Source organism: Rhincodon typus, chromosome 17 (genome assembly GCF_021869965.1).
Source record: "Rhincodon typus isolate 14 chromosome 17, sRhiTyp1.1, whole genome shotgun sequence".
NCBI classification, from domain to species: Eukaryota; Metazoa; Chordata; class Chondrichthyes; order Orectolobiformes; family Rhincodontidae; genus Rhincodon; species Rhincodon typus.
In genome coordinates, this window is record NC_063348.1 from 61,191,174 (window position 1) to 61,206,687 (window position 15,514).

The following is a 15,514-nucleotide window of genomic DNA, read 5'->3' on the forward strand; positions in this document are numbered from 1 at the left end:
CACGAGGTGGCGCCGATACAGTCATCAATGTAACGGAGGAAGAGGTGCGGTTTAGGGCCAGCGTAGGTACGGAAGAGGGATTGTTCCACGTATCCTACAAAGAGGCAGGCATAGCTTGGGCACATGTGGGTACCCATGGCCACCCCCTTTGTCTGTAGGAAGTGGGACCAGTGTAGGTACGGAAGAGGAATTGTTCCACGTAACCTACAAAGAGGCAGGCATCTGTCTTTGCTCTCCTAATTGCTTTCTTAAATTCTGCGCCTTCATGCTTTCTTGATTCCATAAGCACCTTCATTTATTTTCTTCCTTTGTATCTAATAAAAGCCTCTGTCTTCCTTCTTATCCCCAGTCATGAATATTCCTAGACATCTAGGGCTGTCTAGGCATGTGGCTGCTACATTTAACCCTGAACGGAACATGTTGGACCTGTACTGTCTCCAATTACTTTTTGAACACCTACCCACTGTTCTGCTGTAGATTTACATAAAAGATAAGAACAGGAGTAGGCCATTTGACCCTTCGAGCCTGCTCTCTTATTATGAATGATCATCAAGCTCAATACCTACTACTACCCTTCCCACCATGTCCCTTGATCCCTTTAGCCACAAGAGTTATAGAAGATGACTTACACAAGGGCTAAAGAAAGCTGCATTTTGTTGGATTACTTTTCTGTTTGGAGTCACCTTATCCAAATAACACATACATTTATAGAAATGCAGAGCAGGTTTTAGTGAGATCTTACATTGGTGCTTTCCATACAAGTGCTACTGTACACTTACTTATCTATCATTTTTACCTTTGATCGTCATAATCCTTGCATATTATTAATAAATTCTAGTGAAGTAAGGATCCATTCATTCATGTGTGACTTGCTCGAAAGCAGATCATTGGTACCTTGTTTGCTGGTGCCTTATTTTCAGAAATCCATGATTGTTTGACATTGCTTTCTGTTCTCAGGGGCAGAGGGGTAAAACTCAATAGAAACCAAAAGAACTGTGGATGCTGTAAATCAGGAACAAAATCAAAGTTGCTGGAAAAGCTCAGCAGGTCTGGCAGCATCTGTGAAGGAGAAAAACAGAGTTAACGTTTCGGGTCTGGTGACCCTTCCTCAGAAAAACCTAAATAAAAACCAAAAGAACTGTGGATGCTGTAAATCAGGAACAAAAACAAAGTCGCTGGAAAAGCTCAGCAGGTCCACTCCCCTTCCTTAGAACTGGAGACCCGAAACCGGACCCAAAACGTTAACTCTGTTTTCTCCTTCACAGATGCTGCCTGACCTGCTGAGCTTTTCCAGCAATTTTGTTTTTGTTCAGAAAAACCCAAGTCTGTTTCAGTGGAAAGGGAATTTCTAACCTGCTGTTGGCATCATTCTGAACCATACACTAACCATCTAGCAAAGTGAACCAGTCTCCCCCTGGATTAAGCTTACGTGCAGAACGTAACCATAAGCCTAACATCTTGCACTTGATCCTTCTTAATTTCCTGCAATCAACTTGCTACTGAAGCTACATTGCTATCTTCAACTGAGCTCCATCCCCTAAAGCCCAAGTTGCTAAACTCCCACATTCAAGATGATCACAGATATGGCTTAGCACCAACCAAAAGGGACAGATCACCTTCCCACTGAGACAGACCTGGGGATTGTTTCTTTAGAGCAGAGGAGACTGCAGGTGGACCTGAGAGAGTTTTATAAAATTGCAAGGGGCATTCTAGGATGGGCAGGAAGGAACTATTCCCGTTGATGGGGAAATCAATAAGACTATTGGCCAAGTGCTGAAAGATGTGATTAGAATAGTTATAGAGTCATAGAGTATAGAAACAGAGCCTTCAGTCCAACTCATCTATGTCGACCAGATTTCTCAAACTAAACTAATTCCATTTGTCTGCACTTGGCCCATATCCCTCCAAATCTTTTCTATTTAGCTATGCGTCTTTTAAATGTTGTAACTGTACCTGCATCTCCCACTTCCGCTGGCAGTTCATCCTATATACTAACCACCCTTTGTGTGACAAAGTTGCCCTGACATCCCTTTTAAATCTTTATTCTGTCACCTTAAAATTATAATGTGGAGGTGCTGGTGTTAGCCTGAGGTAGACAAAGTCGGACACCAGGTTATAGTCCAACAGCTTTATTTGAAATCATAAGCTTTCAGAGTGTATAATCATTAGCTTTACCCTTCATCGGGTAAAGCGAGAGAGAAGCACACAGAACACTGAATTTATGGACAGAGAGGTCAAGGGCAGAGAGATCAAAAGATCACCAAAATGGTGTGAGTGGAGTGTCGAATAATAAGTACTTGCAGGTGATCAGAAGTGATGGACAGTGTGAGTAAAGTGTCAACAGCTGAGTAACAAGTGAAGGGATGACTTATAATCTGATTAAATGAGGCAGAGAGATAATTACAAAACATTAGTATGGTGGTGCTGGAGACAAAAAGCAAATGACTGGAATAACATGATTGTTGTAAGAGTCACATGCCAAGGATCTAACCAAAGTAATAAGTAATCCAAAACTGTACCAACCAATTAAGGGTAGAGCAATCATAACAATTTATCAAGGTGATGGTTTCAGAACAGGACAGTAAGGATGATTTTACAGATCCAGAACAGCGTTTTGGGGCTACATGTAGCATGAACTGAACCCAAGATGATGATTGAGGCCGTCTCCATGGGTATGGAACTTGGCTATCAGTCTGTGCACTTGGCGATTCTGCGTTGCTGTGTATCTCGAAGGCCTCCTTGGAGGACCCTGCTTACCCGAAGATCGAAGGTTGAATGTTCTTGATCGCTGAAGTGTTCCCCAACAGGGAGGGAACATTTCTGTCTGGTGATTGTTGCTCAGTGTCCACTCATTCGTTGTCATGTATCTCAGGGCCCCATATCTCAGGAAGGATGTACTGGCCCTGGAGCGGGTTCAGAGGAGGTTCACGAGAATGGTCCCAGAAATGAAAGGCTTAACGTATGAGGAACGTTTGAGGACTCTGGGACTATAATGATTGGAGTTTAGAAGGATGAGGGGGGATCTAATTGAAACTTACAGAATACTGAATGGCCTGGACAGAGTGGATGTTGGGAAGATGCTTCCATTGGTAGGAGAGACTAGGACCCGAGGACACAGCCTTAGAGTAAAGGGAAGATCTTTTAGAATGGAGATAAGGAGAAACTTCTTCAGCCAGAAAGAGGTGAATCTATGGAATTCACTGCCACAGAAGGCTGTGGAGAGTGGGTCATTGAGTACATTTAAGACTGAGATAGATAGGTTCTTGATTGTCAAGGGGATCAAGGGTTACGGGGAGAAAGCCATAGAATGGGGTTGAGGAACTTATCAGCCATGATTGAATGGCAGAGCAGACTCGATGGGAGAAATGGCCTAATTTCTGCTCCTATATCGTATGGTCTTATGGTCGTAGTGTCTGCATGGTCTCACCAACATACCGTGCCTCGAGGCATCCTTGCCTGCAGTGTGTGAGATGGACAACATTGGTTGAGTCACATGATTATCTGCCATGTACGTGATGGGTGGTGTTCCCACGTGTGATGGTAGTGTCCATGTCGATGATCTGACATGTCTTGCAGAGGTTGCCATGGCGGGGTTGTGTTGTGTTGTGGTCGATGTTCTCCAGGAGGCTGGGTAGTTTGTTGTGAACGATGGTCTACTTAAGGTTTAGCGGTTGTTTGAAGGCGAGAAGTGGTAGTGAAGAATCACTGAAACAATGACATAACAACATCAACAAGTTCCATCCCACCATCAGACTTTCCATGGGCTACTCTTCAGAATCAATTTTATTCTTGGACACAAGCATCTCCGTCAAGGACGGACACCTCAGTACTTCACTCTACTACAAGCCCACGGATAACCTCATGATGCTGCACTTCTCTAGCTTCCACTCTAAACACATTAAAGAAGTAATCCCCGATGGACATGCCCTATGCATACACAGGATCTGCTCAGATGAGGAGGAATGCGACAAAAACCACACAGGAAAAAGACAATGTAGTCGAGGAGAATACTGAGATACAGTCTATTAGACTAGACAGGATTGAGGTTCATAAGGAGGAGGTGTTGGAAAGGATTATAAGAGATAGGATTTATTATCATCCAGAAAGGAATAATTTGATTAGGGATAGTCAACACGGTTTTGTGAAGGGTAGGTCGTGCCTCACAAACCTTATTGAGTTCTTTGAGAAGGTGACCAAACAGGTGGATGAGGGTAAAGCGGTTGATGTGGTGTATATGGATTTCAGTAAAGCGTTTGATAAGGTTCCCCATGGTAGGCTATTGCAGAAAATACGGAGGCATGGGATTGAGGGTGATTTAGCGGTTTGGATCAGAAATTGGCTAGCTGTAAGAAGACAGAGGGTGGTGGTTGATGGGAAATGTTCATCCTGGAGTTCAGTTACTAGTGGTGTACCTCAAGGATCTGTTTTGGGGCCACTGCTGTTTGTCATTTTTATAAATGACCTGGATGAGGGCGTAGAAGGATGGGTGAGTAAATTTGTGGATGACACCAAAGTCGGTGGAGTTATGGATAGTGCGGAAGGATGTTGCAGGTTACAGAGGGACATAGATAAGCTGCAGAGCTGGGCTGAGAGGTGGCAAATGGAGTTTAATGCGGAAAAGTGTGAGGTGATTCACTTTGGAAGGAGTAACAGGAATACAGAGTACTGGGCTAATGGTAAGATTCTTGGTAGTGTGGCTGAGCAAAAAGATCTCGGTGTCCATGTGCATAGATCACTGAAAGTTGCCACCCAGGTTGATAGCGTTGTTAAGAAGGCGTACAGTATGTTAGGTTTTATTGGTAGAGGGATTGAGTTTCGGAGCCATGAGGTCATGTTGCAGCTGTACAAAACTCTGGTGTGGCTGCACTTGGAGTATTGCGTACAGTTCTGGTCACCGCATTATAGGAAGGATGTGGAAGCATTGGAAAGGGTGTAGAGATTTACCAGGATGTTGCCTGGTATGGAGGGAAGGTCTTATGAGGAAAGGCTGAGGGTCTTGAGGCTGTTTTTGTTAGAGAGAAGAAGGTTAAGAGGTGACTTGATAGAGACATACAAGATGATCAGAGGATTAGATAGAGTGGACAGTGGGAGCCTTTTTCCTCGGATGGTGATGGCTAGCATGAGGGGACATAGCTTTAAATTGAGGGGTGATAGATATAGGACAGATGTCAGAGGTAGGTTCTTTACTCAGAGAGTAGTAAGGGCGTGGAATGCCCTGCCTGCAAAAGTAGTAGACTCGCCAACTTTAAGGGCATTTAAATGGTCATTGGATAAACATATGGATGATAATGGAATAGTTTAGGTTAGATGGGCTTCAGATTGGTTTCACAGGTCGGCGCAACGTCGAGGGCCGAAGGGCCTGTACTGCGCTGTAATGTTCTATGTTCTATGTTCTAAAACCAAAATATTGACACTTTACTCACACCGTCTGACACTTCTGATCACCTACAGGGACTTATTATTCCACACTCCACTCACACCATTTGTATGATCTTTTGATCTCTCTGCCCTTGATCTCTCTGCCCATAAATTCTGTGTTCTGTGTCCTTCTCTCTCACTTCATCTGATGAAGGGGCTATACTTTGAAAGCTTGTGATTTCAGATAAACCTGTTGGATTATAACCTGGTGCTGTGTGAATTCTGACTTAAAATTATGCCCTCTAGTTATGATATCCTCACCTCAGAGGAAAGACCTTTGCTGTTCACCTTATCTTTGCCCCTCATGATTTTATCAACCCTGAACCTCCTACACTCCAGTGAAAATGCTGCAGCCAGCCTCTCTTTATAACTCAAACCCTTTAGGCTCAGTAAATATCCTTGTATATCTTTTCTGCACCCTTTCCAATTTAATAATATCCTTCCTATAGCAGGGCAACCAGAACTGTACACAGTATTCCAAAAGTGACATCACCAATGTCCTGTACAACTGCAACATGATATCCCAAATCCTATACTAAATGGTCTGAGCAATGATGGTAAGCATGCCAAATGCCTTCTTCACTCTCCTGTCTACCTGTGATGCCACTTTAAGGACCTACGCATTTGCAACCTTAGGTCTCTCTCTTCAACAACATTCCCCAAGGAAGTTAGGTTGTTGTTTTTGACTGGCCAAAGGGAATTTTTCCATGCTGTAGTTCTCAGTAACCTGGTGACTATGACTCTATTGCTGAATGATATTCACATATTTCTTTAACACAGCCTCTCCCCAATTCATCTGTGGCAGTATTAACTCCAGAGCTTAAACTATTTTTCCTTGTCTAGGGATCATCTTGAGACTTTGAGGGCTCCATTTCGATTTCAGGTGTCCCTTTTTCAGTCCCACTAACTCTTTCATTGGGTGATGCAGTCACTTAGTAACAATACTTTCCATACTTGTGATGGTAAATAAAGGCTTTGGACTCACACAGAAGAAGAATTAGAAGAATTCATCACATCTTCAAAAGTCATCACCATTCATTAAACTTAAGGCCATAACACACAATGAAGGCATTAATTTTCTAGGCACTTTTAAATAGGAACTAGACAAGACATAGGTTAGCAACAAATAATTAACTCACACACATACATCATCCTCACCCACTTCCTGTGGACTGGTGAAATAAACTTATTCAGAATAAAATTAATGGGTTAACAGTGCAAACAGAGACAAATGGGAAAGATTTGGTTGTGATCACTGAGACATGGTTGCAGGGAGACCAGGTTTAGAAATTGACTATCCAAGGGTACTCAGTGTGTTGGAAGATTAGACAGGAATGGAAAAGGAGGTGGTTTAGCTTAGTTTGTAAATGAAGAGATCAGTGCTGCAGTGAGAAATGATATCTGCATGAGAGATCAAGGCATAGAATCTGTCTGGGTGGTAATGAGAAATAGCAAGGGAAAGAAATCCCTGGTGGGACTAATCTACAGGTCCCCAAACAGAAGCCCCACAGTGGGACACAACATAAAGCAGGAAATACTGAGGGCTCGTGAGAAAGGTAGAAATAATCATGGGCAATTTGAATATATATAGTTGGGTTGAATCAAATTGTCAAGGGTAGCCTCAAGGGAGAGAGTTCTTTGAATGTATTAGAAATTATTTCTTCGAGGAGTATGTTAGGGAGAAGGCTATTCTGGATTTGGTATTGTGTAATGAGATAGAGTTAATTAATGATCTCATAGTAAAGGATCTCCTAGGCAAGAGTGATCATAGCATGGTAGAAATTCAGATTCAGTTGAAAGGTGAGAAACTGGAGTAAGGTAATTAGATAGCCTAATTTACAGATGGCACTAAAATAAGTGGGGAAAATAAGTTGCAAAGAAGTAAGACATTTGCAAATGGATATGGATAGGGTAAGTGAAAGGGCCAAAATTTGGCAGATGGAGTTTAACATGGATAAGTGCGAGGTTATCCATTTTAGTCAGAGGAATAGAGAGACAACGTTTATTGAAATGTAGAGAAACTTCAGACTATTTCAGTGCAGAGGGATTTCAGTGTCCTCACGCATGAATTATAGAAAACTAGAATGCAATTTTATTTTTTATTCACTTGTGGATGTGGGCGTACACTGGCTGGGTCAGCATTTCTTGCCCATCCCTAATTGGCCTTGAGAAGGTGCTGGTGAGCTGCCTTCTTGAATTGCTACAGTCCACATGCTATAGGTACAGCAAGTAATAAGGAAGGCAAATGGAATGGTGGCATTTATTGCTAAAGGAATAGAGTATAAAAGTAGGGAAGTGTTGCTGCAAATGCACAAGGCATTAACTTGTGTTTTGTGTATAATTTTGTCTCCTTGGTTAAGGAAGAATGCATTTGCATTGGAGGCAGTTCAGAGGAGATTCACTAGAATGATTCCAATGACAAAAGGTTTGTCTTATGAAGAGAGATCGACAGTTTAGGGTTATACTTTCTGGAATTTAGAAGAATGAGAGGAGTTCTAATTGTGATATATAAGATGCTAAAGGGGATTGGCAAAGTTTTTATAGTGAGGACTTTTGCTCATGGTGCAATCAAGAATGCAGGGTCATAATTTTAGGCTGGGTGGGGAAGCAGATTTAAACAGAAATGAGGAGAAATTACTTCTCTTGAAGTGTCATGAATCTGTGGAATTCACTCCAGCTTTTGGTAGATGTTGGAACATTGAGTAAATTTAGGAGGCAGATGATAGATTTTTAATGAGCAATGAATAATGGAGAGTGGCAAGAATAGATGGCCATGATTGTATCAAATGCAGAGCAGGTTCAAGGGGCTGGACTGTCTACTCATGCCCTTTGTTCTTATGTGAGATCACAACTAAACCATTCAACAATTATCTCTAATACAGTTGCTGTATCTCAAGTAATTTATTACATGTAAGTTGTTTTTAGATGTGATAGCACATAAATGTAAATCTTTATGACATAAAATTGTATAATATTAAGTTGCACAATGGACACACAGTGTTGCATTCTTTATATTTTCCCCATATTGTAGCTCCTAAATCCCTGCAGCTCTAATCTAGAGACTCCTAATTAATTTACAAGGAATTCATTATCTCTGTCCTTCTGTTCCAGGTTTTGTTAAGTTTCCAGTTATTGAACATTTCAACTTGTTTCTCCACTTTACAACCCCTTTACCCATACCAGCCTCTTTTTGCTCTTTCCAGCCCTTCAGTCCCCTTTGATTTAATTTAATTGGATTTATTATTATCTCATATACCGAGTTGATATGAAAAGTATTATATTGTATGCTATCCAGACAAATCATACCTTACATAAGTACATCAGGGCAATAGAACAGAATGCAGAATATAGTGTTACAGCTACAGAGAAGGTGCAAGAGAGATCAACTCTAATATAAGAGAGGTCCCTTCAAGAGTCTGATAACAGTGGGGAAGAAGCTGTTCTTGAATCTGTTGGTGTGTGTTTTCAAACCTTGTATCTTCTGCCCAATGGAAAGAGTATAACCGGGGTGGGAGGGGTCTTTGATGATGTTGGCTGCTTTCCCAAGGCAGCAGGAATTGTACACAGAGTCAGTTCGAGGAAGGCTAGTTTTCATGATGAACTGGGCTGTGTTCATAAATCTTTTATTTAAAATCACAAGCTTTCGGAGTGTAGCCCCTTCATCAGGTGAAGTGGTTATGCTCTGAAAGCTTGTGATTTCAAGTAAACCTTTTGGACTATAACACGGTGCCATCTAATTTCTAATCTTGTCCACCTCAGTCCAACACTGACACATCCACACATTATTCACAACTCTTACAACTTCTCTCTCCCCACTTTGCAACCATATTGCCTCTTCAGACCCCATGTCCCTGGACTTCCTGCCCAGCCTTGGTTCCAGTCTAGCCCCTGGTCTCGCTCATTCACTCCCCTATCCAACAGCCTTGTTTCCAAATCCTGTCCCTGTTTCCTCCTACTGCCGTGACCCCACTTCCCCAGTTGCAGAATATTTCTCTCCAGCATTTGGTACTGATAGGCTTGCTTTGACCTAACAGCAACTTGCATGGAACAGACCAGTATGTGATTGGAGGAGTGACTCTTCACTATTTCCTTCCGTTCCACAGAAGGGTGTGTCTTTTCTCAGATTTGTTGCCCCCCGCCCAGTATAATTCCAGGGTGATATGGGGTTGATGGATATGTATTTGGATGCTGCGCCTCTGTATCTTGAGTGCTGCTTAAGTCTCCTTACACAATACATAGCTCATAATCCCATGCTAAATAGAAAGCTGTTCATGGACTGATTTAAAACACCTTAACCCTGGCACAATGAGGTACTCCAGCAGCGTGCAACCTCATTTACAAATCCTTTATTGACATGGAAACTTTCATTCCTGGTGGACCTAGTGGGGTTTATTGACATGTGGTTACAGGAAGATCAGGTAAATATGTTAAATGGCCATGGGTACTCAGTATTACAAAAGGATAGACAGGTAGGAGCAGGAGGTGGAGTTGCTTTATTAGTTAAGGATGATATTAAGAAATGATACTGGCACCATGGACCAAAATGTTGAATCAGTCAGGATGCAAATAAACACCAAGGGAACAAACCCATTGGTAGGAGTAATGTACAGGCTCCTGAAAAGTACTCCCGAAGTAGAGTATATTATAAAGCAGGAAATAATGAGGGCTTGTGAGAAGGGCACAATGGTAATTATGGGTCATTTGAACATGCGTATTGATGGATTAATCAACTAGGCAAGGGTAGCCTCAAAGAAAGGTTCATAGAGGTATGAGGGATTGTTTCGTAGAGCAACATGCCATGGTGCCAATCAGAGAACTGGCTTTGGTATTACGTAATGAGGAAGGTAAATGATAAATGGGCTTGTAGCTAAGGAGCCTTTCAGAGTTTCAAACTCAGACTGAAAGAGTGAAGACAGAGTTGCATACAAGAGGTTTAGTGTTGGGCAAAATTAATTATATGGGCCTGAAGGAGGAGTTGACTCGAGTTGACTGGGCAAAAATATTAAGGGGCAGGACAGTTGAAGAACAGTGGCAAATGTTTAAGGAGGTACTAAATACTTCTCAATTAAAGTATGTTCCTGAGAGGAAGAGGAATTGTAAAAAGGTGAAAAGTCATCCAAAGCTTAACAAGAAAGTCAAGGATAACATAAAGGCAAAAACTAGAGCATATCATACTGCAAAAGTTAATGGCGTTCTGGAGGATTTTTAACTTTAAACGTCAGCAAAGGATTACTAAAAACAAAATCAAAAGATCTAAGATGGACTAGAAAGGGAAAGTAGCAGAAAACATTAACACTGACTCCAAAAGCTTCTAATGTATATAGAGTGATAGAGATATACAGCATTGAGACAGACCCTTCAGTCCAACGTGTCCATGCCGACCAGATATCCTAAATTAATCTAGTCCCATTTTCCAGCATTTGGCCCATATCCTTTTAATTCCATCATATTCATGTACCCATCCAGATGCCTTTTAAACGTTGTAATTATATCAGCCTCCACACTTCCTCTGGCAGCTAATTCCATAAACGCACCACCCTCTGTGTGAAAAAGTTGCCCCTCAGGTCCCTTTTATATCTTTCCCCTCTCACCTTAAACTTATGCTCCTCTAATTTTAGACTCCCCCACCCCGGGAAAAGACCTTAGCTGTTCACCCCATCCATGTCCCTCATGATCTTATAAACCTCTATAAGGTCAACTCTCAGCCTCTGATGCTCCAGGGAAAATAGCCCCAACATATTCAATCTTTCCCTATAGCTCAAACCCTCCAACCCAGTCAACTTCCTTGTAAATCTTTTCTGAGACATTTCAAGTTTCACAACTTCCTTCCTATAGCAGGGAGACCAGAATTACACACAATATTAGAATAGTGGCCTAACCAAAGTCCTGTACAGCCACATCATGACCTACCAAATCCTATACTCAATACACTGACCAATAAAGGCAAGCATACGAAATACCTTCTTCACTATCCTATCGGCATGCAACTCTACTTTGAAGGAAATATGAACCTGCACTCCAAGGTCTCTTGGTTCAGCAACTCTCTCCAGGACCTTACCATTAAGTGTGTAAGTCCTGCCCTGATTTGTCTTTACAAAATGCAGCACCTCACATTTATCTAAATTAAACTCCATCTGACACTCCTCAGACCATTGGCCCATCTGATCAAGATCCCATTGTATTCTGAGGCAATCTTCTTCGTTAGACACTACACCTACAATTTTGGTGTCGTCTGCAAAATTACTAACCATACCTCCAATATTCACATCCAAGTCATTTATACAAATAACAAAAAGCAATGGACATAGCACTAATCCTTGTGGCACGCCACTGGTCACAGACTTCCAGTCTGAAAAAAATCCCTTCACCACCACCCTCTGTCTTCTATCTTTGAGGCAGTTCTGTATCCAATTAGCTAGTTCTCCCTGTATTCCATGTGAACTAACCTTGCTAACCAGTCCACCATGAGGAACCTTGCTGAACACCTTACTGAAGTCCACACAGATCACATCCACTGCTCTGCCCTCATCAATCCTCTTTTCCACTTATTGAAAAAACTCAACCAAGTCAGTGATACACGATTTCCCATGCACAAAGCCACATTGACTATCCCTAGACAGTCCTTGCCTTTCCAAATACATGTAAATCCTGTCCCTCAGGATTCCCTCCAACAACTTACCCACCACTGATGTCAGACTCACCGGTCTACAGTTCCCTGGCTCTTCCTTACCACCTTTCTTAAATAGTGGCATCACGTTAGCCAACCTCCAGTCTACTGGCACCTCACTTGTGGCTATCCAGGATACAAATATCCCCTACACCTACCAGCCTCGCCCTTCACCCTAACAGGAACATACTGTCTCTAGAGGCAGTAAGAACTGCCGATGCAGGACTCAGAGACAACACAGTGTGGAGCTGGAGGAACACAGCAGCCCAGGCAGCATCAGAGGAGCAGGAAAGCTAACATTTCAGGTTGAGACCTTTCTTCAGAAATGGGGGAGGGCAAGGCGGCTCTGAAATAAATGGGGGGGAGTCGGGCTGGGGAAGGTAGGTGGGATGGTGATAGGTGAGTGCAGGTCGGCAGTGGCGGGGATTGGTCAGTAAGGTAGGAGGAGCGGATAGATGGGAGAGAAGACGGACAGGTTGTGTCAGGTCAAGGAGGTGGGGATGAGAGGGAGGGTTGGGCATGGGATGAGGCCGGGGATGGGGAGATTTTGAAACTGGTAAAGTCCACATTGAGACCATTGGGTTGTAGGCTCCCAAGGTGGAATATGAGGTGCTGCTCCTCCAGTTTGCGGGTGGCGTTGTTGTGATACTGGAGGAGGCCCAGGATGGACATGTCACCCAGTGAGTGGGAGAGGGAGTTGAAATGGTTCACGACTGGAAGGTGTTATCGTTTGTCATGAACAGAGCGCAGGTGCTGTACAAAGCGGTCTCCGAGCCTCCGCTTGGTCTCACCGATGTAGAGGAGGGCACATCGGGAACAGCGGATGCAATAGACCACATTAGCAGATGTGCAGGTGAACCTCTGTCTGATGTGGAAGGTTTTTTTGGTGCCTGGGAGGGGGTGAGGGGGGAGGTGTAAGGGCAGGTGTAGCAGTTCCTGCGGTTGCAGGGAAAAGTGCCAGGTGTGGGGTGTTGGGGCTCGTGGGGAGTGTGGAGCGGATGAAGGAGTCGCGGTCCCTACGGAAGGCAGATAGAGGTGGGGAGGGAAATATATCTTTGGTTGTGGGGTTGGATTGCAGGTGGCGGAGAATGATACGTTGAATATAGAGGTTAGTGGGGTGATATGTGAGGTCAAGGGGGATTCTGTCTTTATTTTTATGGTGGGGAGTGGATGTGAGGGTAGAGGTGCAGGAAACACAAGAAATGCAGTCGAGAGCATTTTCGACCACCAAAGGGGTGAAGTTGTGATCCTTAAAATAAGAGGACATCTGGAATGTTTGGGAGTGGAATGCCCCATCTTGGGAGCAGACACAGCGGAGGTGGAGGAATTGGGAGTAGGGGATCGCATTCTTGCAGGAAGGTGGGTGAGAGGAGGTGCAGTCTCGACTCTCATTATCTCATTTTTGAAAGTTTCCCATTTTCCAGCCGTCCCTTTACTTGCAAACATCTGCCCCCAAACAACTTTCGAAATTGTTTTGCCTAATACCGTCAAAATTGGTCTTGCTCCAATTTAGAACTTTAACTTTTAGGTACGGTCTAACCTTTTCCATCATGAGTTTAAAGCTAATAGGATAATGGTCACTGGCCCCAAGGTGCTCCCCCACTGACACGTCATTCACCTGCCCTGCCTTATTTCCCAAGAGTAGGTCAAGTTTTGCACCTACTCTGTGAGGTACATCCACATACTGAATCAGAAAATTTTCTTGTACACTCTTAACAAATTCCTCTTCATCCAAGCCCTTAACACTATGTCTGACACAGTCTACGTTTGGAGAGTTAAAACCCCGACCATAACCACCTTATTATTCTCACAGATAATTGAGATCTCATTACAAATTTGTTTCTCAATTTCCTGCTGACTACTGCAGATCTACAATCCCAATGAGGTGATCATCCTTTTCTTATTTCTCAGTTCCTCCCAAATAACTTCCCTGGATGTATTCCCAAGAGTATCCTCTCTTAGTACAGCCATAATGTTGTCCCTAACCAAAAACGCCACTCCTCTCCTCTCTTGCGCACCCCCCCTTCTTTATCATTTATATCCTGGAGCTGCCAGCCCTGTCCATCCCTGAGCCATGTCTCTGTAATTGCTATGACATCCCAGTCCCTTGTTCCCAACCACACCCTGACTTTATCTGTCTTACCTGTTAGGCCTCTTGCATTGAAAGAAGTTTAATTTATCAATCCTCCCTCGTTCTCTGCTTTGTTCCTGCTTGCCCTGACTGTTTGACTTGCTCTTTTTCCCAACTGTATCAGTCTCAGATTGATCGCTTTCCTCACTGTCTCTCTCTGCCCACCCCCCCCACTTACTAGTTTGAAACCTCCCAAGCAGGTCCAGCAAATCTCCCCACGTGTGTATTAGTCCCCTTCCAATTCAGGTGCAATCTATCCTTCTTATACTGTCACTTCTATCGCAGAAAAGATTCCATTGATCCAAAAATGTGAATCCTTCTCCCCTGCACCAGCTCTTCAGCCACACATTCATCTGCTCTACCCTCCTATTCCTACGCTCACTAGCTCGTGGCACTGGGAGTAATCCAGATATTACTACCCTCAAGGACCTTCTTTTTAAATTCCTGCTTAATTTCCTATATTCTCTCCACAGAATTTCATCCTTTTCTCTTCCTATGTCGTTAGTTCCAATGTGTACAACAACCTCCTGTTGGTCCCTCTCCCCTTTGATAATATTCTGCACCCTTTTCGAGATATCCTTGATCCTGGCACCAGGGAGGGAACACACCATTCTGATTCCTTGCTGTTGGCCGCAGAAACATCTGTTTTTGCCTCTGACTACAGAGTCCCCTATCACAATCAATCGCTTGTCACCTGGCGTACCCCTCGTTACATGAGAGCCAGTCTCGGTATCAGAAACCTGGCTGTCAGTGCTACATTCCCCTGAGAGTCCATTACCCCCTACATTTTCCAAAACAGTGGACTTGTTTGAGATGGGGATAGCCAGAGGAAACTCCTGCACTACCTGCCTCCCTCTCCTACCTTTCCTGGAGGTCACCCATCTACCTGACTGTATCTTTGGTTTATCTCCTTTCCTGTAACTGCCATCCATCACACCTCCTTGCTCCTGTAAATTCCTCATTGCCTCTAACTGCCGCTCTCACCGATTCATGCAATCCGATCAGATTTGCAACCGAACTCACTTCCTGCAGATATAATCATCAGTAACACGGAAACTCTCCCTAATCTCCCACATCCAACAGGAAAAGCACATCACTCCACTAAAGAGGTAGCAGGAACTGTCGATGCTGGAGAATCTGCGATAACAAGGTGTAGAGCCGGATGAACACAGCAGGCCAAGCAGCATCAGAGGAGCAGGAAAGCTGACGTTTCGGGTCTGGATCTTTCTTCAGAAAATCTAGGCCCGAAACTTCAGCATTCCTGCTCCTCTGATGCTGCTTGGCCTGCTGTGTTCATC